We start from the raw sequence: 27,262 nt of genomic DNA, 5'->3' as shown, positions 1-27,262 counted from the left end.
GTTCAGGTTAGTTTGATGAATGACGGGTAAATAACACAGTTTAAGGGAATTTCTAGAGCTTCACCACAGCAGGTTCAGAAGACAGCTCTCAGGTACACTAGTTGAAATCTAAAGTAATTTCACTAACTTCAGTTCTGGTCAGAGATTCTGAAGTTGTAGTAGGAAAGGTCAAAAGTCAAAGGTTTGTCTGAGTCTTAACAGCCCATCAGGCTACTGTAGCTAAGGCACTCCAGTTTCTAATTTCCAACAGCACACAAGGGAGTGATGTGATTAGCATCACACCAAACACTCTCAACTCTCCAGCCTGTTGACAGCAAGGTAACTGAGTGGGGGTAGCGACTGGGATAGCAGACCCAGGCATCCCCTTTTTGTGTGGCGAGAGGCACAAAAATAGCCACTACTGCTCAGTGCATCATAGCTGCATCACTTCTCGCTCAAACAACTTTGTACCATACCATCCCCTATGACTGAAAAAAATTCCCATCATATTCATAAAATTGCTGTCTTAGTATCATATAAAATCTCCTCGAGCCAATCTCTTTATGATGCTTTCAATTCTTTCCTGTCTAGCACCAATTTGACGAAAATAAACTTTTGCTTTTCCAGTAAAAAAAAGTATGCTATTGTTACCTTGTCCTTTCAATGCCCCTACCCTTCCCCTTATGACTAATTTGTCCATTTTGGGGTCTTTTATCACAGTGGTGGCCAACCTTTTTGGCAGGCATGCCACAAGTTAGCCCTGTACCCTCCCTAGTGCCACACCAATCCTTTTCCCTTGCCCAATCTGGTGCCCTGGTGTCTGCTTCCTCCCTGTGCTCCGTGCCATCTGCTGCTCTGCATTCTGCTCCCTGCCCTATCTCCCACTCTGCTCTCTGCCCCAATCTGTCATGTGCCACACAGAGAGGCTGCCCATACCACTTGTGGCATCTGTGCTGCAGGTTGGCCATCTCTGTTCTATTGCATGCACACTGTGAGCTCTCTGGAGTAAGAGCTGTCCCATTCTTTACATGCCTGTACAGTGCATATTTATTATAAGGGAACCCTCCTGCTCATTTGGAGTTCCTTTGTGTTACCATAAAACACATGCACACACTTTGGAAATCTGTTCACTTCACTCAAATCCCTCAATGGGAATTTTTGAGCTTTGAAAAGTTTTGATTTTGTTCTATTTTGAAAACCTGGCTTAGAATCTCTTTGCACCTCCCCACCCTGGCTGTAAAAGAAGAGTAACAGTATTTCCTTTCTTCTGTTCTCCATCTGTTTGTTTGTCTGTGTTATGAACTCTGAGCAAGGACTTTTACTTATCTGGTGTATGTTCAGTTCCTAAACACCTAGGGCATTGGCTGTGGATGGGATTTTTAAAGGCTAACCTAATACAAATAATAAACACAATAAAATAAATAAAACAGATGGTCCACAAGACTAAGGGACTCTATACATGTGCTCTGGGGTGAAGGGGGAGAGGGGGACACTTTAATTAGAACAGCTCATGTGTATTCAGAGTCCTGTGCTTCAAAATGGCAGCAGAGGCATTTGGACTAGAGCTTGTTGGATGAGCTTTAGTTCAAGTGACCCCACTGCCATTTTGAAGCATGAGGATGCTGAACAGATGTGACATGGAGGCTGCTGGATCACGTTAATTAACAAGCTCCAGCAGACTCGATTAATTTGGTCTGCTCTGACGCGTGCTAATTAGCATGCATTGGAGCAGACATCTGGTACGTGTATAAGTGCCTTAAATGACAAGAAGTGAAGTAACCTTTGTTGGTTTACTTGCAGGCTACAAAGAAAGGAAAACACAGGGTGGGTCTCCACAGTACAATGTAGTGGCCTTATAAGCTAGCTTTGTACAACTAACAGAAGTATCATGTCCATCCTATCATGGCACTCTGCACTGGCTAACATGCCTTGACTGCCAGCAGTACTAAGAAGTCAAAAGGGATGGCTACATTAATGTGGCTTTAATACTAACAGTGCCTAAACTAGCTCTTTTATTGCATTGTGTCATGCTTACAGTGACAGACTACTGTAGGCAGTACCATAGCAAGGAGGGGGATGAGCAGGATGACCGCCCCGGGCGCTGAAGTGAAGGGACACCAACAGATGAGTCACAAGTTTGTATTTTGTTATAAATATTTTGTAAAAATTTGGCTGATGTAGTCAATAAATGATGCATGCATGTATGCAGCTGCAGCATGCATGTGGCCAGCAGCTTGGAGAGAACCATTCAGCTGGTGAGTCTGTTGGGCAAGGGGAAGGGATGGGGGCAAGGAAGGGGCATGGGGGGCAGATTGAGGCCCCTCCAGTGAAGAATGAGGGGAGCTAGGACTGGGGCAGGTGCTGCCCAGCTGGGGCAGGGCATGGGACAGAGCTTGCTCCAGGCAGTAAACTTCCTTGCTACAGCACTGACTGTAGGTTAAGAAATAACATCTCTTCAGGGATCTGGTGGCATCCAGTACATAGAGAACATTATACAGAGCCCTTCCACAAACCAATTCTTCTGTACAGAATTAGCATTTACCTAATATTACAGTTTTACTTCTAATTTTAACAGACAGAAGACAGAATCTTAAGTGAGACCAGCAGAAAAGATGCTAATTTTAAAACCACCTAAGAAGATATTTTCTTCTAACAGCAGCTTTGCAGGCCCTTGCAGGCAAAGAACTTCACAACATATACTGAGGAAGGCCAATAATTCAACAAGGTACTTAAATGTGTATATACATTTAAACATATAACTAGGTAGACTGTGCACATGCTTTAAGTACCTTGTTGAAATTACAAACTGCCTCCTGAGAGTGTAGGAAACCTCGACCTTGCATTTCCTGGACAAGTGCTCTGACTACTAACCTACTGGAGGTGCCTTATCTTTTCCAAGTAAACATCTGGCTTCCAAACCAAAAAAAAAACACCCTATTAAGATGCTTAGGCCTCTGCTGTTAGCGGAAAGTAGGAACTGTAGCAGTTGGATACATCTTATCGCAACTAAAAATTTACAGTTATAATGAATGGAGGTACACACATCTACTACATGACAGGATTCATATCTGGAGGTATCGAAGCACTGCCCATTGAAATGAATGGAAGAGTTGTGTGCCCTTGCAGAGCAAAGTAGGATTCCCATCCAGAATCATTTGCATACGTGTATAGGAGAGCAACATGGCTATCCAGGCAAAGTAGGTTCCCTCCCTGATTCTGGTTGTCTACATCAGGACCTTGGTAGTAACTACCTATTAGATGCCTAGGATTTAACCCACAGTATATAAAGATTCCCAAGGAAACATGGCAATCTCCATAGCATTTGGAGATTATGGGACACATTTCACTTGCTTGCCTTTCTAATGGGATTCTGAGTATTACTGATGGGGAAAAATGGAAGTTTTATTGCAAATCAAATATCTACAGGATTGTTTTTTGAGACTCAGGAGGATGGCAAATGTATTTAAGCAAGGAAAGTGAGGCAATTCCCTCAGATGGTCCTGGAGAGTCTTTCATTTGCTAGTATCAGAGTTCTAAATTACTTGTTACTATGCCACTAGTCCAACCTGTTTCTGGCACTGGAAGATTCACCTGCAGCAGTAGTCTGAATTATCTGTGCTACTTTTCATCATGCTGTAATGGCCAGGAAGAACACATGACCTCTGGGAGGTGTCTGAAGGTGGTTTTGAACAGATTTCCTATTTTTGCTGCATGGTGAGCAGTAGGCTTTGTTTGGATTTTCTGTACCGTTCTCTCCAAGCATGTGGTATTTGGTTCATGTTTTGATTTTACACCTAATAATCATGAAGGAGAAACTGTGCAAAGCTTATTTGCACAGATTTATTATTAATTGCAATTCTGCACTTCAGGTTACCCACACAGAGTGAAATCACTACTCAGGTCTTGCTGTGAAGCAGGCAATTTATATATACATTCAAAATTCACACAAAGAATATTATATTATCAGTAGATATGTGATCTGTCTCACACCTGTCTAAAGCTGTCTCAAAAATATTCTACTAGTTTTTTTCTTTAGGGGTGGAGCAGAGGGTAAGAGCAGGGCTGCTTCTTGGGTAATTGATTCCAACTATTAGCAGTCAGGTACTAAAGTTTGTGTCTCATAAGACTTTCACTTCTTGGTACAACAAAGGTCAGCTCATCCAGTGAGCAAAATTGATCTGTACTGTCAACACCTCGCATCAGTGGTTTCAAATACTCCAGGGTCTAACTATAAATACATTTTCAAACAGGACTTAACCAATGGTGTCTTCCTTCTCTATTGAAACAATAACAATTTCTGCTCAGCAAACACAGTGCAAAGATGTTCTTTCCTATTGCAATGCAAACTTAATCTGCATAATGTCTTGCAAATAATTTATATACCTCATTTAGGGCTCTGTTAGTGTTAACTTGACATGCTATGTTGCGTATCTGACTGTTGCTTTGCAATTTTTAATTGAAAAACAAAGCTTAAGTATCAGCTGTTTCAATATAAAATCCAGATTCGTTCTTCTGCCAAATGTTTTCTATGTGCCCTTTTCATTTTGGACTGGCAGATAACCATCATATCAGCCACTAGTGATAGGAATCATTATTTTGCACTGAACTATTAGGATACTCCAAATAATATTTGTTTTCATGTGTTAACATTTAAAACCATGCTGAACCCAATACAACAATCCATCCAAATCTCTATGTGAAACAATAGTTAAACACATGATTGATTTAACATTGTAAGGTAAAAGAAACTACTGCATCATCCTTAGAGAAAACGTATTTTAGAAGAGCTTTGCTATCTTAGCAATATGAAAGAAAAATGGAAGTAATTCAAACACAGATCTCTGGGGTATTCCTTTATTGATACCTTTGAGACTGGATTGGACTGACATCTGTCAGACAGGTAATTACTCATCCATCTTAAAGCTTCATCTTAAGTTTGCCCATAAGAAGCTTGTGATTCACCAAGTCAAAGACCTTAGTGAAATCAATAAAAATTGCCCCTGTTGGGTCACAACAAGCAGATCATTTTCCACCTCTTAACAAGGCGCAGTGGTCATTAAATTCCTTACTTGAAAACCAGACTGATTAGGGGTCATCAGGCCTTTGTGCATTGTATAATCCATCAATTGTGCATATACTATTTCTTTAGCGTCTCTGAGATGAGTGATAAAACAAGTAATCTCTTGTGTCAGTTTCCAATGCCAGTATGAGGCCTCTACTTTTACACAGAGAGGAATGAGGAGCAGAACCTAGAATTACTAGGCATTAGGTGTCTTGCTTGAAGGAAACTTCACTTCATTATCCCAGACAATGGTTTAACTATGTCAAGTGCTCCAATTTTAAGTATCCATGCTCCAGTCCATTGGTTCCTCCTTTGCTGTTAGTATTTTAACTCAACTGTTTAATGAGGACCGAATGTTGAACTTCATATATTTTAAACTGGAGAGACATGCAGAAATTAGATTGCACATTCCACAAATCTTGATTTCATTGTAAACCTTATACTCCTACTGCATTTTGAATGACAATGGGAAGGAGATCCATTCAGTCACTGAGTTGAGATCTGTGAAATATTTAGGACACAGCAGGAGGATTAGGGGAAGGAAAACTAGCTAAAGTCACCGTACTGCTTTAACTTTGGCCAGTTAGAATTGTTGGGACCATTCCACTAGGATGGGGCTGACAAAACACATATTACGTCAGCTACATCCTTCTAGCCTCTCTCTTGTCTTCAACCACAAAGGATACACCTTATACATGGAAGATCAAGTATATTCAGAATTCCCCAGTGCTAAAATAATCCTCGCTAATCCGCGCTCCACCTGAAGTGCTTTCCTCTTTGGGCATGGATACACATAACACTGAGAACAGTTTGCATATGGTTTAAACCAGAAGTGGACAGACATACAAGCCTGTTAAACTAATTTAAAGCTTCCCAGAATTGTTCAAAATTGTACCTGGAAAATCAAGTACTATTTTGAATTGATTCACTATAAATTGTTTCAGTGTTACATGTGGACACCAAGTATGGGGTGACACAGGTCTGGTTGTTTCTCCAGATATCCCGCACTGCATCATTTCTCACTCACCCCTCTCCCACTGCTGCAAGTGGCCACTCTGGTACATAGCCAGAAATCTACTACCCGCTCCTTTTTTTTCTTCTTTTGTTGATCCTTGTTATCAATGAGCTCCCTTGTAATGCTTGCTCAGTAAAAGCTATCTTTCTAACAACCAGCTGCATCCCCACTCACTATTTGACCACAGCCTCTCATCATGCCCCTCCAGCTCTGGGAACTAAAAAGTACTCCTTTCCACCCCACAAATCAGGCAACCACACTACCATCTTTGGTCAGCTGAAAGTTACTAAAGCTTACTGAATTTATTTTAGGGGAGTAAGGAAAGCAGAAAAATGACAGCATTTCTAGGCACAAGTGACCCAACCTTGGGACCTCCAAAATGTGGCTGTAAGCACTCTCCTTCCCAAATGGCACACTGCAAGACATGCTGAGGTGGGTGCTCAGTCCTACCCCCAGTCAGAGCTACAGCACTTCGCACAATGGTGAACTAGTTTGCAATCGGTGACATTTTGGAACAGTTCAATTGTTATGTGTGTCTTCAACCTTATATGCTGTTTGTAATCCTGACTGGTTTATAATGGTTTTAAGACTCGCGTTATTTTATATTTCTTTTCTAATTTCATTTAAATTCAGAGATAAAAAGGCTAAATTGGACTAACTGTGACTGAAAATGTATCTCTGAAAAGCGAGGGGTAATATAAGAGCAAATAACAAAAGACTGTTACAAATCCCATTTTCTTTTGTTCCTCACACTTCCACCACCTTGCTTCTGAGCTTGGGTAGATTTTCTAACCCTCTAAACCAGACTCTATCCTCCTTTGGATCAGTGCAAAGGCAGTAAGAGTGGTGAAATACATTCTGTGCCTCAGTTTATCCTTATGTTAAATAAATGGTGTACTTTCCCTACTTTACAAAGGAGTGAGACTTAATTGAAATTTGCTTTAAAATGCCCTAAAACCTTAAGCTGAAAGGTGAGGCAGACCTGTGAAGTATTATAACTTAATAGTGATTCTTTTCTTCTATTCCCACCTTTGCTGTATTGCACCAAAGCCCAGGACATTACTATTTAGCAGGCTTTCTTCACTTTCAACCATCCAGTTCCCTGATATTCCCAGAAAAGTGAATAAATAAATGAAAAGGCCAGGTAGCAACACAGCAACAATGAGCTCCCGAGGGGAGTACTGAGAGTTTGTGGGGAGCTCAATATTGGGTAAAAAAAAAAGGAGGGGAAAAAGATGCCTCCAATTACTTACTGGAGGTGCTGTAATGAGATGATTTGTTTGTGATAGGACTAGTCTGCAAATAGCAATCTATCGGAGCAAATTTGGATCTATTAGAGATAGAACTTACCCTTGGGGAAGTAAAGGAGGAGGTGGAGGAGGGGAAAGGAAACCTAACTTTCAGAAAGAGAGCTTGTTCCGTGGCCCATATTTTCATCTCAACCCACACTGCAGTGCTTATTTGCTGCTGGGGCTTATTAATTTTTCACTTATACCATGCTAAAAATAGTTAATTATTGAAAATGCATATCCGTCTGATGGTGAAAGGCTGTCTCTTCAAACAGGTGACTGGTTCAGATAACCCCAGAAGGCACTTCTGGGTCTTCTAAACCCTTGATCAAAATTTCTTTTTTAATTTGAAAAGAACAGAGGTGATTAAAACTGAAAATGATGGTGAGTCTAATGAAAGCTTCCTCCCTCCATCCCCCAAGAGCTGGCATAATGGGATGAGGGCTTTCCTTTTTTTTTTTTTAAATGAATATTTTCAGCATATGCGTCATGCTGGTACTTTGATTAAGAAAATCAGATGTAGAGATTTTCCTGTAACAATAGAGTGAGTGTGTGTGGATAATATTACTCACTGTGTTGGTGAGAGTTCAAAGGCTGGAATGTCCAGACTAAATACATTGCAAAGAGATCAGTTCTTTAACATTTCAATTAGACAGAAACATAAAACAACAGGCTGGTGACTTCAGAATCCAAAAATTAAACAATCAGCCAAAGACACTGCACAGAACACGCACTGAAATTTGTTATGCCCTCGTCACTTCAAATCTCCTGCTCCCGCTACTGCAACGGCCTTGCTGATTCCTTCAACACTGGTGTAAAGTGGGATTGTTATTGGGACAGTCACTGGGGACACATTCCACCTTCCTTATTCAGGGCTGGCTCATCTCTTCCCATAGTAAAATCTAGTCAGTCTTAGAGGAAAGCAGACTCCCTTCAAGCTTCCTTATGTGTTCAGGAGGCAGTTGAGATGTGTCCCTGCAGAATATATTGAAGATGTGTTCTTCATAAAACCCCATGGCTGATTCCCATGGCATCAGCAGGAGGCCAGAACAATCTGCATAGAGGCCTTGTGCCTTTACATCTGCTCTGTGTCCCTAGTATCTCCAGTCCCCATGCTTGGCCATTCAGCTTCAACTGAGTCATGTACCCAGAGCCTCTCCTGGGTGCCTCAGCCCTCATAATTTCCTCAGAGAAATAAAACAGCTTAGGGCTATATCTTTGCTATGCCTTGGAGGGAAAAATTGTGTGTCCACACCTCATCCCAGCCTCTACAATCCTGTTTTGCTTCATGGAAAGCACCTATCTAATGGACAGACTTCTCGGGATATGGAGAACTTAAGGGATAGAATATCAGAGAAGTAGCAGAACCTGCTTCCTTGAAGGGTCGAGATCCCAGCTATACAGCCTCTTCTCCGTGTGCAGCCATAGGGGACAAGATTCACAGAATCGTAAAATAATTGAAAAGAAGGTCCAGAAGGGATCTCCAGAGGTCATCTAGTCCAACCGCTGCTCAAAGAAGGATCATCCCTATACAAACCATCCCATATAAATCCTTGTCTAACCTGTTCCTAAAACTACACGATCCACTTGCTTCACAACTACAAGACACCAAAAGCACCTTAATCTGCCCCAGGTAAAGCAGGGAGACAAGGACTTGACGTCAGTGTCCCACTGCTGAAAGGGTTGTAAAAGGGTACTAGACAGAGCCAATGAAAAGGGCCAATCCCCACACTACAGAGGAAGGTAAAACCCCCGGCAGCTCATAGGAATCAGCTCACAGAGTAAAATTCCTTCTTGATCCCGAAATGTGTTATATTGGTCATCCTGAGCAGAGAGGCAAGACTCTCTAACCAAGAAACTTCCGGGTTTTAGTTCCAGTGGGAATACCAGCGCACCCCAGTCAAAATCCCCAGCCTTAGCTGCAGCCAACATCCAGTGCTTTTGAGGAAGGTGGGGAAAAAAAAAAACCAAAAATCCTGACACCTGCAACACAGTTCTTCTCATCTTCCCCTCAGGTTTTATATAGATCTTACTCAGGCAGCTTCCCAAGGGAGTTGTAGAGGGCCTGCCTGAGTAGGAACAGAGTAAGAACTGCATGGGGACTTCCGAATTCTGCCCTCCGGTCATATATCTCAAAAGACTTTTTACCTACTTCGCAGTCTCCAGATATACTATGTAACTGGCTACATTACTAATTACGTGTCCAGTCCATGTTTCTTAGAAGTGAGTTTCCAGTAGAGTTTCTGCAGTATTTCACCTCAGGTTCACATACTGCATCAGACATGTTTGCAATGGCAACTGAAACATTATAGCTTCTTAAGAAAATATTTCTGTTACTGGTCATGCACACAAACATAGAGTCTGAGAATTGTTTTCATGTGAAAAGTCTGCAAGAGGAATATGCTTCCTTTTTTATACTGTGACTAGAGCTTGTTGAATTATTCCTGGAGAATAAATTATTAATGATTGTCATTAGTTTTTTTTAATATTATCATAGTGCCAATAAGCCCTAGTTATGGATCAGTGCTATGCACCATACAAATACTGGAGAAGAAGATGGTCCTTGCCTCAAAGAATTGACAGTCTAAGAATAAGATGAAAAACAACAGCTGGACAGACAGGCAGGCAGGCAACTATGAGGAAACAATAATCTGACACAGGTCATGTTGAGAGGCAGTGGTTTTCAGCAGATCAGCAGCCTAACCACTGTCAAGTTTTTATGTAAGCATGACAGCAGAGTTTTAAGGAGATATTTGAAGGAGTACAAAGAAGTAGCTTTGCAGACATTCACAGGGGTCTGCCTCAAAGTGTAAGGATCATACAGGGAGAAAGTACAAAGGTGTTTGTTCCCCAGCAACATGTCCCTGTCCTCCTTTGGCCACCCTCTGCTTGCCATTGCTCTGCCTGACAGTCATACTGCTGCCTCTTTCTGGGAGTGCAGGGGGCTGCGGGTCAGGAATGAGGGGCACCAGCTGGGCTGAAGAGGCAGGGGGCTGCAGGTAGGGAGTGAGGTGCACCGGCAGGGTTTGTGGAGGAAGGGGGCTGGAAGGCAGGGGGCTGCAGGTCAGGAGTGACAGGCACCAGCTGGGCTGGAGGGCTGCAGGTTATCTAGGACTGAGAGGCACTGGCAGAGCTGGTGGGGGGGGGGACTTCAGGTTCAGAGTAAGGGACACAGGCAGGGCTGGGGGGGCAGGGGTGCCACCCACACCAGCTACCAGCCCACCACGCACTCATGCCACAACCCCCAGGCCACTGCAGGAAGAGGAGAGTCACATACTTTTGGAGAGGCTTGGGTCCTGCAATGTACCCAACTCTAGGTTGTAATGGCCACATATAACAGTGTATGTTGCGGGCTGTGCTAAAAACTGTTATATGTGGCCATTGCACCCAGCCCTGGGGTGTATCTCAGCCCTCCCCTTACACTGTTATATGTGACCATTACACCCCAGAGGTAGGGCCACCCTGGCAGGAGTGAGGGGGTTGAGGGACACTGGCAAGGCTGGGGGGCAGTGGCTTGACTGTAAAGCATGATCATGTTTTCTGTGTGATTGCTGTATACTGTGCCTCCTGTAGGAATGGAGAGGACCATTTCCCATCCCCCCTCAGACCATTACCTTAAGATTCTTCAACAGAACCTGTAAAACCAGTTGAGTGACCCTGGCCAAATCCTGGAGTGCCGACCCTATTTACATTTTCACTGATATCCTGCCACACACTTAGTTTCTTTTATTTCTTGGAGTCTTAGAACAGCAGAGGCTCCCCATGCCAAAAGACTGCACCCAAAAGCTTGTCAAGAACTTTTTTCTAACTACTTAGTTGGTCTAATAAAAGATATCACATCTACCCAAAGAACCTTGCCTGCTTACGTCCTTAGACCAACACGGCTACAACCAAAAACCTAGACCCCCTTTGAATTGCTTTGTCAGCATTAAGAGTGCTCCAAAGAAGCTGCTTTTTGGCTGGGGCCCTGGAAGAGGGTTGGAAGTGAAAGGCACCCCAAAGCATGACAAATTAGTGACCATGCTCTTTTTGATTGAGCTATTTTATTTTATTTTATTTTTAGACAGAGTCAGACATGGTTTCATCATGTTATGCCACAGAGTCCAAGGACATCAGGTCTGCTTTTTAGGAGGAGACTTGAAATCTGACAGTGCACTGTCCTATCAGCATTTCACAGTAACCCTATTTGCATATTAATTCTGGTTCTCCTGCAGCTCAGGTTACAGCTCTCATCAGTCTGTGCCTTGAGGCAGACCTCCCAACCTGGCTTTCCAGGAGTTTGAACAGACACCAGCCCAGTTCAATAAATCATATAGTTTTCTCTGCTAGAAGCAGACTTCTTTGATTTGACTGTTCTAGGAGCAGCAATATTATTGTTTTCTTGTTGCTTGTCCCGTTAGGAATAGAGGAAGTCATGCCCTAGCAAGCAGTCCACAGAGACAAATCCCCATTCCTGCATTACCTTCCAGTATGCCAAAGGCCTATTCCATGATTAATTACCCAGAGCTACCCAACCCATACCACATGTACCCAATGTTACATGTTAGAGTTCTCTCCAAGAATTGGCAAAAGCCTGTTTAGCTGTGATTTGCACTTGGCAAGCCATGCACTTTATTTGCTCTGTTCATCAGTCACCCACCCCCCACATTTCTGAGGTCCCAGGAACATTCACTTGCAAAATTCCCTGCTAGTTCCACCTCTGCCCAGGCCTAGGACTGTAGGGGACCTTCTGCTTGCAGTTAGTGGCCTGCCCTTACCATCCACAATTTTGGGGTGCTCCAGGTCACATGCTAGGGTTTGCTCCCCAAATTTCAAACAGCCTGCCTCTACTGAAGATCAAGGAACATCTGCACTACACAGCCCCTCTCCCCCGCCCCCCACCCCAGCAGTGTCAGGCAGGGACCCCTGGCTGGCAGTGACTGGCCTTCTCAACATCCACTGTTTCAGGGCAGCCAACACCAAAGCTTTATGCTATGGTTCATGAGGCTGCAGTTTGTTTCTTTAAGTCCCAAGTCCTTATTTCTGGTGCCCAGTTCCTTTTTCAAAGCTAATCTTTCGTAGCAGGTAGATCATGCCTGACTAATCTAGTCTGTTTTTATGACCAGGTTACAAAACACCTGGACACAGGAGTAGGGGTAGATATCATTTACTTAGACTTCAGGAAGGCCTTCGATACGGTATCCCACCCCATACTGGTGAACAAATTAAGAGGCTGTGACTTGGATGATTACACAGTCCAGTGGGTGGCAAATTGGCTAGAGGGTCATGCACAGAGAGTGGTGGTGGATGGGTCAGTATCGACCTGGAAGGGTGTGGGTAGTGGGGTCCCGCAGGGCTCGGTCCTTGGACCGATACTCTTCAATGTCTTCATCAGTGACTTGGACGAGGGAGCGAAGTGTACTCTGTCCAAGTTTGCAGATGATACAAAACTGTGGGGAGAAGTTGACATACCAGAGGGCAGGGAACAACTACAGGCAGACCTGGACAGGTTGGACAAATGGGCAGAAAACAATAGAATACAGTTTATCAAGGAGAAATGCAAAGTGCTGCACCTAGGGAGGAAAAATGTCCAGCACACCTACAGCCTAGGAAATTACCTGCTCGGCAGCACGGAAACAGAAAGGGATCTCGGAGTCATAGCTCGCTCCAAGATGAACATGAGTCGTCAGTGTGACGAAGTCATCAGCAAAGCTAAGTGCATTTTATCGTGCATCAGCAGATACTTGACAAACAGAACCAAGGAGGTGATACTTTCCCCACTATCGGGCGCTGGTCAGACTGCAGTTGGAATACTGCGTGCAGTTTTGGGCGCCACACTTCAAGAGGGATGTGGATAACCTGGAGAGGGTCCAGGGAAGGGCCACTCATATGGTTAAGGGCTTGCAGGCCTCTACGAGGAGAGACTAGGGCACCTGGACCTCTTCAGCCTCTGCAAGAGAAGGTTGAGAGGTGACCTTGTGGCTGCCTATAAGTTCATCATGGGGGCGCAGAAGGGAATTGGTGAGACTCTACTTACCAAGGCACCCCTGGGGGTTACAAGAAATAATGGCCATAAGCTAGCAGAGAACAGATTTAAACTGGACATTAGGAAGAGCTTCTTCACAGTCAGAGTGGCCAAAATCTGGAATGGGCTCCCAAGGAAGATAGTGCTCTCCCCTAACCTGGGGGTCTTCAAGAGGAGGTTGGATAGGCATCTGGCTGGGGTCATCGGAACCCAGCACTCTTTCCTGCCTATGCGGGGAGTCAGACTCAATGATCTATTAACCCTAGCATCTATGAATCGATACACAATAAAAGCTTCTCATTAATGAATTACAGGTTCTAAGGAGAGAGAATTTCATTAGCTATGCATATTTACCAAACAATATGTAAATTAATAGTCTGCATCCACTATGCCTGTGTACCACCAGGGGACTCTCCTGGATACCTCTGATGAGAGTCTTGCATGGCCCAAATTGTGGCCTGATTGACAGTCCCCCATGTACACTATAATAAGTATATAAACCCAAATAAGGAATTTCTTTTGGGCTGGGATTAGAAATGGAAAATCCTTCTTAGGCCCCCCACACCATGACTCTGTGCCACTAGGGGAATCTCCCAGACATCTCTGACTAGAGTCTTGTCTGGCCCAAAGCGCTGTTTGTTCATGCCAGGCTGCCAACTCACGGACTGCCATGTACACTATACTAAGTACACAGGCTTGAATAAGGAACTGTTTTTTGGGGTTGGGATGACAGCTGGAAATCCTTCCTGGGCCACCCACATGGTCAGGGGTGTCCAGGAAAGTCCCCAGTGCTAGAGGCATGGCATGGGGTGGCCCTAGCTCTGGGGTGTAATAACCAAATAACAGTTCATGGGAATGGCAGATATGCACCCAGATCTGGGGTATGACAGCTGCATATAACAGCGAATGGGGCGGCCTGAGATGCACCCCACATATAACAGTTTAGCACAGCCCTCACCATACACTGGCAGGGCCCTTCACTCCTGACCTTCAGCCCCCTACCCTCCCAGCCCTGCAGGTTCCCCTCACTCCTGACCTGCCTCCCCAGCCCAGCTGGTACCCCTCACTCCCAACCCACAGTCCCCTGCCACCTCCAGCCCTGCCTGTTCCTCTCACTCCTGACCTGCCCCACCAAGCCCAGCTGGTGCCCCTCACTCCTGACCCACAGCTCCTGAACCACAGGGAGACAAAAACCACTCCAGGTTTAAAATCTTGGGGGTTTGCCTGTGTCCTTAGACCAACACTGCTACAACCAAAAACCCAGTCCAACAAAAATTAATTTTAGTTTACCTGAGTCTTGAACTGCCTGACCCATAACATTTTGATCTTTGCCACAAAGTGCAGGGGAACACAGGGAACTATTTTTTTTGGAATCCAAAAAAGCTGTATTTTTCATTCATCTGAACCTTGAACTAAATCACCAATAAAAATTTGCAAGATTAACCCCTGGAGTCTTGTTGCAGCATTGCAATAAAAATTCAATGGATTTCCATGGATTACCAAGTGAGCTCAAGCAGCACCTGGTGATGAAATTGTTGCAAAGCACAGAAAATCCCATTTTGGGGCGTAATTCAGATCCACATTGAAAATTTAAAACAATAAAAAAAACCCTCATGGAAGAAATTCAGGAGCTAAAAATAAAACATGTTGGAGGTATTTTAAATTACCACAGAAAACCCCCCTAAAAACCATAAAATCAGCTGATAATGTGGATCTACAGATGCAATTTAGCTAGCTTAATGGCGATTTTTGTCACATGGACGGAGGAAAAGTGTGACATGGAAACAGAAGAAGTGTAACGTGGACAAGCGCCCATGGTATACAGCTGGTTCCCTAAACCTCTCAGTATTGTTACAGTATAGGCTGTATGCTAAACTTTTAGAGTGAGAAAATAATTTTAAGACAAAAGGTAAAGAACAAATATCAAACCTCCTTTTACTCAAACGAGTAGGAGTATTCCTATGAAAAGCCACTCCTCAACCCCCATACTCTGTCCTTTTCAGTAGGTTCCATGAAATATCAGGGCAAACTCAAAGGTATGTTCCTTACATCTTTAAGGCTGCATAAGGGACTGAGACCAATTATCCAAGCAGCTGCCTCTCCTGGAGCAAAGACATTGTCAGCCTCAAGAGTGCATTTTCCCCAAGAACTGGCACAAGACTGTGGACCTCACTTCTAGAAGAAAATCAGAAAGACAACAAACCTGAGTGCCTTCAAGATTCAACATAAACCATACCTTTACCTTAGTCTTTCCTCAGTAAACCTATCCCATAATGTATTGAAACAAATAAAGAGACGTTGCAGAATGAGAAAAGGCTTCCTTCAGGAAGACTAGGTTAATTTAATGTTTCTTAGGCCAGTGTAGTCCAAAAGACTTAAGTATTTGGGTGTAATGCCCATGGCAGATGGAAATGCACATGGCAGATGTCATGGGGAATAACCATAAGGGTCTAACTTCTAATCCTGGTCCTGACACAGGAATGCTGAATGGCCTTTGCTGAGTTACAGCACTCTTTTCTGTTTTTTAGCTGCAAACACGGAATAATAATGCTTCTCCATCTACTTTACAGAGGTATCATGAGGATCAAACAAATGTGTGTATAACATCTTGATTACATAACATTTACTGATTTATGTATCATCCTTGCATCCAACCCAACTTCTAGCCTGCTAATGCTCTATGATGTGTCAACTTATCTCATAAGCATCTTTTTCTTCTGTGAGGAATAGCTGTGTTAAACCTACTGGAGAGACTTCCTACTAGAACACAATGTGGGGAATGAATGACTAGGCTGCAGTTCTGTAGGAAAAAAAACCCTGGAGTCTCATAGTGAATCACAAGCTGAATATGACTCAACAGTGTAATACTACTGCAAATAAATAAGTTAAGATCAACAGGAGTCTTACAGGCAAATCACGAAAAGTAAGTCAGCATTGATGAGGTCTTACCTGGAGAACAATGTTTAATTTTGGGCCCTACATTTCAACATACCTGAGGGCAAATTGGAAAGAATCCAGAGGACAGCAACAAAAATAACTAGAAGTCTAAAAAAATGACATACAAGGAGAAGTCAAAAGAACTGGGGTTATTTAGTCTACAGAAAAGAAGACTGAGCTGTGTTTTCATAACAGTCATCCAGATATAGAAAGGGTTATTATAAAAAGGGAGAGTGATCAATCATTTTCTGTGTGGACAAGGAACAGGACAAGAAATAATATGATTAAATCGCAAGAAGGGACATGTAGGATAGACATTACAAAGAATTTTCTAACTCTGAAGCACTTAAGCACTTGAACAGATTACCTAGAGAGGTTGTGGAATCTGACATTGTAAGTTTTTAAGTGCAGGTTAGATGGACATTTACGATCTGGCCTTGAACAGGGGCTTAGACTAAATGACCTCTTGATGTTCTTTCCTTGTTTTCCTATGATTTTATGATGATTTTATGTACTAATAAACAAAACATCAGGCACTATCCAGGCTACAAAATTTCTACAGAAAATAAAATCTATTAAAGATTTATTTTAAAAATAAAATCTATTATTAAAAGTAAAACCTGATTTGACTAAGCATTTAGAAGTATTCAAAATTGTACTCTCACAACGTAACATACTGCTTTACAAAACATTTCCAATATATATTTTACTATATCTTTTCATGTATATCAAACAAAGTAATTATATTTGGCAGGATAGTCTTACCCCCTGTATGTTGTTGACAATCCCTGCTACAATAAAAGCCATCTGCTCAGACATGCTCCATTGCAATATTCAGGCCAGAGTGTAGAAACAGGTGATTTTTAAAAAGTGATTCCAACAGCAAATTCTGCCTTTTGGACTGATGTCTCCCCTAGAAGCTACATCTAGAATAAGATTAGATCCTCCCATGGTCTCTTAAAATATAGAAGATTTAGGACCCTGATCTGCAAACTCTTGTATCTATGCCTGGGTGGGGAACTTTCTGTTTATTCCATAACTTCCAGTGCTTACACCTATGTGCATCCCATGCAGAAGCAATGGGACTGTGCACAAGGTGTAAAGGTTTGCAGGATCTTGTAGCCTACAGTACTGCAAATCAGGAAGAGGTAGACAGAGGGGAGAGAGATAAATACTGGTCAAGGCACTGTCCGATTTATATCTTGGTTTGTTTTGGCAAAAGCTGACTAAAGCCTTGTCCAAGGGAAGATCTGAAGTTCAGGACTTTACGACTTCAAATCAGATTCCTTCAGTTCCCTACTACAATCTATTAAGACACACATGAATGTGAAATAAATTTGAGATGTCTGCCAGCTCTCTGATGCAAACAGAAGTGCTAGTTTCACAGAAATAATTTAATAGTCCTTTTCTGCCACTGGGAAAAACAAGGAAGACAGAAGAGTATAAAATGAAAGGACAGATCAAAGTGAGCACAGAAGGGAATTCAGTAATGGCCAATTTTTCATAGAGGGCCAGTGTGACAGGGCCAGGGGGAAAGGGGTCCCCTCATCCCATTACAGTCAGTCCTGACACACCTGCCCGCTCGCAGACCTCACAGTGCCACTCTCCCGCCACGCCTTGTTGGAAAAAGAGCTCATTTGGGAGGTGTCTTGCCCCTGCTTGAAGCAGGAGTTGAGAGGGATCCTAAGGCAGGCTCTCACCACTCCATGGGGTTTATAGTGCTGGATGGCTCCCTGGTCAGGCCATCACTTGGCTGGTTTCTTTCTCTGTCTCACGGTTCTGATTCTCAGTCTCTGTCTCTCAGTTCAGTTGCCTCAGACTACAGGCTACTCCCAGGTCCTCACTGAGAACCTACAACCTAGGCATCTATTCAATGTCTTGTGCTATGCAAGTGGACCTTTATGCTACTGTGCCTACAGCTCCAGTCTTCCTTGTGGGAAGTAGGTTAGGCAGAATCTGAGAACATTCTTTCCTGTGGCTTCCACATCTCCCCTTACAGCCACTCCCAGTCCACTGGATGTCCATCAAACAAGAAGGAAAAAAAGGAATCCTCAATTTAAACTTTTTTTACCACCTTGAGGTGATGGACAAATTTTATCTCAAGGGTCCATCCCATGGACTTGCCATTTAATAAGCTGATGGCAAAGGAAAACTTCAAATCAAACCTTCTTCTCTCCAGAGCTACTTAGAGAGTCTAGCAAGGCTCCTCTCCTCCAGGTGGACAGCCCAAACCTCTCCATGGTCTGGGCCCTACTGCCCTTTCCCCTTTGGCTGGGCAAGTTCTTATCTGTCATGTGGCCCACTCAGCTACATCTGGTCCTTGCTAGCCCAGAAGGCCCTAGTCATAAAAGAGACCAGGTCCACTTTCCAGCCTTCTCTCTTCCCTCTCCATAACAAGAATTTAACCGCCTTGTTACAGCCAGCAATGGACAAAAGGGTGAGGGCACCTAAGTGGAAATGGCAGCACCCAATCCAGAATGGACACTGAGTGACCTGATAATGAAGAAAGACCTAGAAGATCAAGAAAGTTCAAACAAGAAGGTATGGGCAGGTAAGACAGTATTTTCCCACATGGCCAAGCTGCTGAAGGATCTGGGATCAAAGGCAAATAGTAAAAGAACAATCAAACAAAACAAATGTTAATGGTACTATTATGATGATTATTATTAAGTTAGTTACACGTTGCCAACAGTTTAACAAGGAGCACTCCCAGCTATCCTCACTCAGTAATACATGTAACATTCCCTGAATAAAATAATGCTTGTCAATATACACTTGCACTTATACTCCCTCTCTCTTCTCCAATAACAAAATACTCATCATTTCCATATTTTTCTCCTCATGCCCCAAAATCCTTGCTATCTTGAGGAACAAAGCCCACCTCAAAAATGTAATGTGAGGTAGGTAAGGATCAAATTTCTCAAGTCTGGAAGAGGGCATATGTCTTTCAGACTGAATTAAAGTATAGCAAGTCCCAGAGCTTGGAGACAGATTTAACAACCAGGCTATAAACTCCTAAAAATATGGGATCATAATGAAAACACTAACATAACAAATCCTATTATGCTTACATATACTGTATGGAACTTTATTTATTTTTATGGGATAATATAAAACACATCAGTCGTCATATAGCCATGGGTATTTTTGTTTGTTTGTTTGCACACTGTTTTGCATTCAAAGAAAAAGGACTTTGTTTCATTTTAAATTTTAATGCTTTTTTTTTTTAAACAGATTTTTGCTATGATGTCTGCAATCCAGCTCCCAGGCTAGATAGTTTCCTCTGATGTTCTACGATCAAATCCCATCTGGCTGGTCTAGTGACTTCACATATATCTCTCTAGATAAAACCTTTGTAGGAGGGAAGGGATAGAAGGAGAGAGTTGCCACCAGCCTCAGATTTGGATAATTTATCTCTCTCCCTTCCCTCCATCGCTGAGGGACATAAATTGTCCTGAGGTCTCTCTGGCCTCTGCATTTTTTTAGGTTGCTTCTCTATTACCCTCCCACCAGCAGAAATCATAACCAGGCGTGCTGCTACTGCCAAAAGGCAACTATTCATAATCAGCAGAGTGATTACGAATGAGCCAACAGCAGTACTAAAGTTTACAGCAGTTCCCAAACATGAACTATGTTGTAAAAAATATTTGCAGCAGAGAATAAACAGCTTTAAGGGATTGTAGTTTTTTTTTTTTTCTTTTACAATTCTGAAGTGAGTTTGTTGTTTATAAAAGGTACAGGATTGACAGATCAGGAGACAGAAGTGATATCATTAGATACACAGTGGGTGTGTCTACATGAGATGCGTTAATGTGCGTTAGCCTAATTTAATGCACATTATGAGTGCACGTCTACACATGCATGTCCTTAATGCACATTAAAAAGGGAGAAATTAGGCTAATCACACCTAAATTTGATAACTGCAAATGCAGGTAGCAAATTTAGACACAATTAGTTAAAGTTCATTAATACATGTGTAGATGCAACCCAACATTAACTTTAGTGCTGGGTCTGTCCAGCCACTAGGGGCACATGACAGGGCTGCAGGGACTTGGCAGTAAGTTTAAGGATCTTAAGGACTTTAGTGCAAAGTCTCTGCATGTGTAGACACCTGACAAAAATCATTCAGTGTGCTTTAACTTAACTCACATTAAATTTAGTCATGGTTAAATGTATGTGCAGATGTGCTCCATGAGTTTAAACATACAAGAAGGTCTGTATAAACAATAGCAATACAATAGCACTGCCCTGGTTTGCCTTAACAAAGTGACTCAGTCCTCTGCTAGGAAGAACTACCTATTGGGCCAACTTAGATTCTCTTCTGAGACTCCCAACAAAGCTGCCAAGCCAACTGAAATAATAGTTCGATGTAAGCACTTGTCTTCTAGCTGTTTAATGAAAACTGCAAATTTATTTCACAGAGGCCACTAAGCATGTATCAGGTATACATTGTACCATATTCTCCTTATAATTAGAGAAGAGTTTTAAAAATGCCACTCTGAGCCCAGGGTGCCCCAATCAGCCTCTTAGCAGATGCCTAGATTGTACCCCACCAAACCCATCCTTCCTCATGTGTGCTTGTGTTTGTCCAGAATGCAAGGTGGTCAAGGAAGGCCTCTGACATCTTATAGGCTATAAACAGATTCTGACAAGGGGCTATCACAAGGCCAGTCCCAATGTCGGCCTGCCCACTTGTCTAGGGCAGTCTGCTCTGTCTTGTGTGACACAACTTGATGTATAAAATCTGTCTTTGAGCTGGGTATTGTTGCTCCCTTGGTTGCTGGCAGCAAACTGCTGCCCCAGCCCTGAGAGCCAGGATCTTAAAATGGCCACGTCATCAGGGCTGGCCTGCACTTGTCTGCTCCCTGCTCTCCTCCATAAAGTGACAGGCACCAAAGGTGCCACACACCTTCCTCCTTGAAATGGTTCCTAGGTGAGGCTTTCCCTGCTGCTCACAAAGTAGGCTCACTCAGAACCTGCAACAGCCCTTAAATGGCGAGCACCCTGCTGGTGCTGTGCCATAGGCATATCAACCCAGTGGAGAATGCCTTTTATTTCTGAAACAAGGCACAAGATTAATTTAAAGACCTAAGTGAAATGATTCCAATACCTTGTAAATTGTAGTCCACATTGCAACCTATAGCAGTCACAGTTCAGTACAGTTAAAAGTCAATTAAGGAAGACCTAGGATTAAGACATCATGGACACCGAATTATCTCACACCAGCAGGAAGGTGTTGTTTCTTCATTTCAGGTCTGCAGGCATTGGTACAGCAGAAGGGAGGAAACTCTGTGTTTCTTGCTAAATAGCAGTTTACTTGCAGAAAAAGATATTCCAGTTTAGAGCACACTTGTTCCTTTTGTCATCCTACCTAAAACAGTGGTTAAATACTGTAGGGCTGTGCAAACAGCTGTGTTTTGATTTGGTTTCAGAGTCAGCTGTTTCAGAGGACAGTGATTCATTTTAGTGTTTCGGTTCACTGTCCTGTTTTGTTTCAGCCGAATCTCCTCCGAATCTGCTTTGCACAGACTAACTGCCCAGCCGAGTGGGGTTTCGGAGCTGCAGGGCTCCAGCAGGGAGCAAGACAGTGCCATGGGTGGCTTGTCTGGGGCAGAAAGTATGCTACCCTCTGTGCAGGGGAGGAAACCCCTGCATGGATCTCTGATCCCTGTCACGCTGGGTTGCAGGGCAGGGAAGCAATGCAGAGCAGCGAGCAAGCCTGCTGGTCCCTGCCATGCGACACAGCTCTGCAGGGAGCAGAGATCTGCACCAGGAGTCTCCTCGCTGCTGCCCGCTCTACACTGCCCCGGATCTCTGCTTCCTGTGGAGCCAGGTCACGCGGCAGGGACCAGCACTGCCCTGCTGCACGACCTGGCTCCACAGGGAGCAGAGATCCATGTCAGGGTCTCCTCACCACTGCTGCCAGATCTCTGCTCCAGTTTGAGAAACTTCAAGGAATTCTTCCCTACCCAGCCTACCTTTTAAAAGTCAGACCTTTAATATTGTGTTTCTGTTTTGGCACCTGGCAAATGATGCACACAAAATCAAATCACATTTAAAAACTGAGGTCACGGTATGCAGCTATGGTCTTGCTAAAGGCAGTGGAAATCTTGCTTCTTGATTCAGTGGGAAAAGAGTTCAGATCTATTATGCTGCTCTCCTACTAAACTAATTTATTTCTTTGTTTCTCCACAGGACTCAAGTGCCCCTAGACCATAACACAGGGGTTGGCAACATTTTTGGGGAAAGTGCCAAAAACACTTGCAACCTCTACTTGTAAGATGTTGATCTGCTAGGGGAGGACGGCAGGAGAACTGTGAGGGGCCCGATCCTTCTTGAGGCAGTGCAGCTCTGGCCCCTTCTCCACTGTCTGCCCCAAAGCACACTTGCCAAACAAAATGCCTTCACGTGCCACACTTTGGAACCCATGCCAGGGGTTGCTTTACTCCTGACACATCTTTTTAAGCAGCAGCTCCAGAAATGTTAAGGGAAGGCCAGACTAAAGAAGCTGTAAAACAAGGATTATATTTTATGGTGAAATTCCCCATTTTTATTACATGTGAAATACATGTGTGAGGAAGCAACAATGAAGAGAAGCCCATTCAAGTGCTACAAAGACTGTCTTTGCTCAGAAAAACAAAAGGAAGATTAAATTAATCTAATGTTCTCTGTTTAGAAATAAATTTTCTTCCTCTCTAGGAATTTATCACTATATTCAGCTTTTGCCTTATGGCTTCTGGGGTTGGTCCTACATTTCAAATGGACTTCTAGTAAAGGAAATTTTGAACTTCTCATTTGCTCTATCTGTACCTTCAGCCCATTTATTTTCCTTACATTTATGTATCCAAGATAAAGGGACCTTTGAGAGACAGATTTCATTTTCAAGGGGCTCCTGGAGAGATGGCAGCCATAAATTATAGAATACAAAGTAATATACACATGTGGAAGAAAAGATGAGAAACAACTCAGAAGGCAAAACAAAATCAGTTGCAATTAAACATATGAACTATTAAAATCTCCATCATAAGAATCAATTATTCTGTATACAAGAAAGTAGCAAATGCTATAATGAATTGGAACAGCAGTCCATTTAGACTACCATTCTGACTCCAAGAATGCCCAATGTTTGATGTAATTCATCTAATTGTACAAGAGGAGAATGTAATTAATCTAATTGTACAATACTGAACTAAGAGGAAAACATCCTTTTGACCTTAGGTGGTGATTGATTTATATCCCGAACCATGACAACTGACAGTCCTTAAATTAGTAATAACCTAGCTGAGGAGGTTACTCATACTTAGGTAAATGTTCTTCCTAGAACAAAAATATTAAAATATGTAAGGTTAACAACTCTAAGTTCCACTTTCAAGTTACATTTTGCATTAAAAATATTTCACCTTATTTATTCTATATTTGTTTCTTTTGAATTTCATCAAGTTTCCAGAGTGCCTGATTGGCTTTATATCCAACATGCAACTTTTTACAAGTTTCTACCAAATCCCTTCTTTCTCTAGAACTTTCCAAAGTAGCAGAGTCTTTTTTCATTAAACTTTACATTTTTAGTTAAAATATTTACACATTCCTTTTTACTAAAAAAAACCCCCAAACCTCTGCTTATTATTTTGACTTGGTTAATGTAGCTCCTGTTCTAATATCTAAAACTAAACGTGTTTACCTGGCTGTTAAATGGGTGCTATGTCTTTCCTCACACCAGTCTTTTCTGGGGAAAACTGACATTTGGTAGTGGATGCAAGAGGCATAGGAAGATGCTTTTACACTGAAGATGTCCTGCTTTTCCCTAGAACTCCTGAATTTCTACTTGTGGTTTTTCCTATTATCCCTAATTCATCAACAACTGGTGACTTACCAGGGCTGTGAGAGCTTTGCTATCTGCTATGGCACAACCATAAAGCCTTACGGAATTTCACTTTTCCCAACCGGAAAAATGGATCACATTTTCTGGGATGCAACCTTCATCTTGCTAAATGAATGCTACAGCAAAGAATCTGTTTGACCTCTTACCTGCCACTCTCCTCCTCACACTCTTTGTGGCCTCAGAGAGTATCACGAGCTTGTTTGCTTCTTACTATTTGCTTTGATTTCTTTTTTCTTTTTAACTCAACTTACTACCTTCATAGTCATTCTCTCTCGCTTCATTTTCACTTGCAGCTCTCTGTATCATAGGCTTTCTTCTTTTCAGATTGCTTTTTTTCTTTTTCCTCAGCCACACTGTGAAACTCCTTATTTATCCACATGCTGCAGAGGCCTTTTCTTTTCTGTGTACATTTCTTACTAACAGGGAAACCTTCCACATCCACTCCCATTTCTCTAATCTTCAATTCTTTGGATTTTTCTGCTCCCACACTCCCAGCTCCTTAGCCCATTTAGATTTTACTATCATATAGCACATCCTCCGGAGAAACACCATTCTGACTCCAATGTCTTTTTGTTCTCTTTCTCCTCATTTAGCATTCATTTTTGCTGCAATCTCAGACCTAATGAGATTGTGATCAATGCTTCCCAAGTTGCCCCCTGCCTACATGTCTTCAATCATATCTTCTCTGTCTAATCCACTATGCTCTCCTTTCTGTCTATTGATGCATGTATTTAGTTAAGAAAGCTAAAAAGCAATCTTCCATTGGAACTACAAACATGCCTCTAGCTTTATTTTCTTCCCCACTTAATATAATGCAATCTACCTCAGTAATTAAAAATCTCCCCTTATAGCTATTCAAATACTACTTGTATGATTTATGTATCTATCTATTTTGTAGTCATGTTACAATTCAATTTTTTAAGATTCAGTTATTTAAAACATTTCAGTTTTCTCTAGGGTAAAAAAATCTCCAAAATCCCTGAACTGTCTCTTTCAAAATAAGGATGACAGCATATTCTTTCACACACAGTTATCTTCTGGGCAATCACTACCCCATAATAGTATCTCAACAAATACGAACAGCTCCTTGATAGCATTTGCTTATCCCTGTAATGTGTGTCTGTACCATTTTCTTTCACAAAATATTCTGTATTTCACAGGTGGTGGGGGTGCTATGGTTGATTAGCAGGGTAATTAGACAAATTTAATAAGTATTTGAATAAAGGTCTAGAGCAGGCATTAGAGCCCAGACTATGAGTAGGTTACTGTAAATCAGCAGGTGGAGTCAATAAGACTATATCAATTTACACCAAGAGAGAAACTCTCTCTTTCTTTTCAATGTCTGATTTGTTTGCCAAGATGGGGAATGCTAAGGCACGTGGCTGCTGTTTAGGAGCAGACTCCTCTGTTGATAACTTTACTGTTCTGACAATCATCACTACCCTTCCAAAGGACTGGAAGGGAAAACTACCTTTCCCGCACAGGTCCAGCTTGCCATTTCATTTCCACACAAGCTGTTGAAAGAGTGGAACTTAAGAAGCATGAGACCTTCTGCTATCATCTTCATGATACAACAGGAATTTCAGCACCAGCTGAGAACACCGAGCCAAAGACAACAATTCCATTCCACAAAGTTTGGAGATTTCTATTTTATTTAATCTCCCCTGCATGCTTCTCCTCTCTCCCTCATCCTTTGTATGTTCTCTCATTCTTAGCAGAAAGACCTTTTTGAGACGGACATTCGGCCTGATCCTATTCCACCTGTTAGACACCTTAGTGGATTTTTATGCCTAAATGTGATCCTACTGCATGCTGCCCAAGTCCCTAGAAAGATGTTAGAGCATCTATTCTTGTAATATACTATTATCTTAACTTTAAGTTCCATTAAAAAAAAATGAATGGGAGGAGAACCCATGTACCTTTTATGTGAACTGGTTTTTAGGGATTTGAGCATACTTAGGCACTTATGTCCGCTTAGGCACTTAATAGGTGGAACAGAATTTAGCCCATTGTGTTTATCGTTGAATGTGCTTACAACACTGTGGGAGCTATGGCAATACAAATTATCCAGACAAATAATAGTGAATTGCCCAGCTCATTCTCATTCCCCACCTGTGACAACACATGTGGAAGCAGGCTCTAGCAAAGAAATCATAATAAGGATCTCATCACAGATTCCTTCTTTACCACTGTGTTGTGGATTAGAGGGAACAACTGGCATTGCAGAATCTATTCTTAGACTCAGTGGGACTAGACTAGACTCATCTATACTGAATTTCAAAGGCACCCATAATTCTGTAAGTTCCTAACTGTTAAGTAACGTGATTTTAGTTGGGTTTTATGTAATATCCTAAGGGTGGGGTTTTTTGGTTTTCTAAAGAGAGATGAGTATATAAAAAGTTCTACTAAGTACATCTATAGCAACTTCTTCTCCAAATCTGAATACTGACCCCTCAGTTGCTACAGTAAAGTATTATCTAGAACCAAGATAGGGTTCTTATCCTGAGGGCCAATATGCTGTGTTTCAAGGCTATCTGGGGGAATTCAATCTCTCTCTTCCTCCTTCCCTCCCTCCCTTTCTCTCTCTCTCTCTCTCCCCCTGCCCCATCCTGCAAAAGTGAGCAGGAAGCAGGTAAGAAATTTCTCAAGGACATGACCCTAAAGTACATGAAAGGGTCATTTGGATCAAACACTGGATCCAGTGTTGGTTTCTAGAGATGGTTTTCAGGGAAAGCTGGCCCTGTTTTTCTTTCCTCCAAAAAAAAAAAAAAAATGTCTTCTGCTTAGGCTTCCAGCACAGCGTGTAATTCTGCTGCTGCTACTTCAGTGGTGACGTGGGATGGCCTTTCAGAATGCTCATATTCAGTTATTTTGGCAAGCTGCCACAAGAGTAATTTTCAAATGTTTATATTTCAGCTGTACCTTTAGGTTGGGGGGACAAAGAGAAAGAAAGGTATTCCCCTACTCTGAGAGCTTTCCCTTGCCACATTGCAAATGCCTGCTTCAAAATATCAAGGTCCTAATGCATATCAAATAAAGAATGAAAGAACTGTTATTAAGGGGAAGTGTTTGGCTATCCAGATATTGGGTTCAGTAC

At 42.4% G+C, this 27,262-nt stretch overlaps 1 protein-coding gene across 8 annotated transcripts in view; it reads right to left on the bottom strand.

The window, feature by feature from the left end:
* Nucleotides 1-24,656, bottom strand: part of LOC109285183 (uncharacterized) — a 295,380-nt gene extending 270,724 nt beyond the window's left edge. For 5 of the 8 annotated variants that reach the window (XM_059723887.1, XM_059723890.1, XM_059723883.1 and 2 more), the window contains exon 1: nt 24,312-24,655. The gene's annotated coding sequence lies outside the window, so the exon portion shown is untranslated. Of the gene's footprint in view, nt 1-24,311 lie in introns of all 8 variants that reach the window. The other 3 variants (XM_059723888.1, XM_059723889.1, XM_059723885.1) reach the window with 2 other exon arrangements.
* Between the last annotated feature and the right edge of the window lie 2,606 nt (nt 24,657-27,262).

This window comes from Alligator mississippiensis, chromosome 3, assembly GCF_030867095.1.
Source record: "Alligator mississippiensis isolate rAllMis1 chromosome 3, rAllMis1, whole genome shotgun sequence".
Lineage (NCBI taxonomy): Eukaryota > Metazoa > Chordata > Crocodylia > Alligatoridae > Alligator > Alligator mississippiensis.
This window is presented reverse-complemented; position numbering and strand designations above follow the sequence as displayed.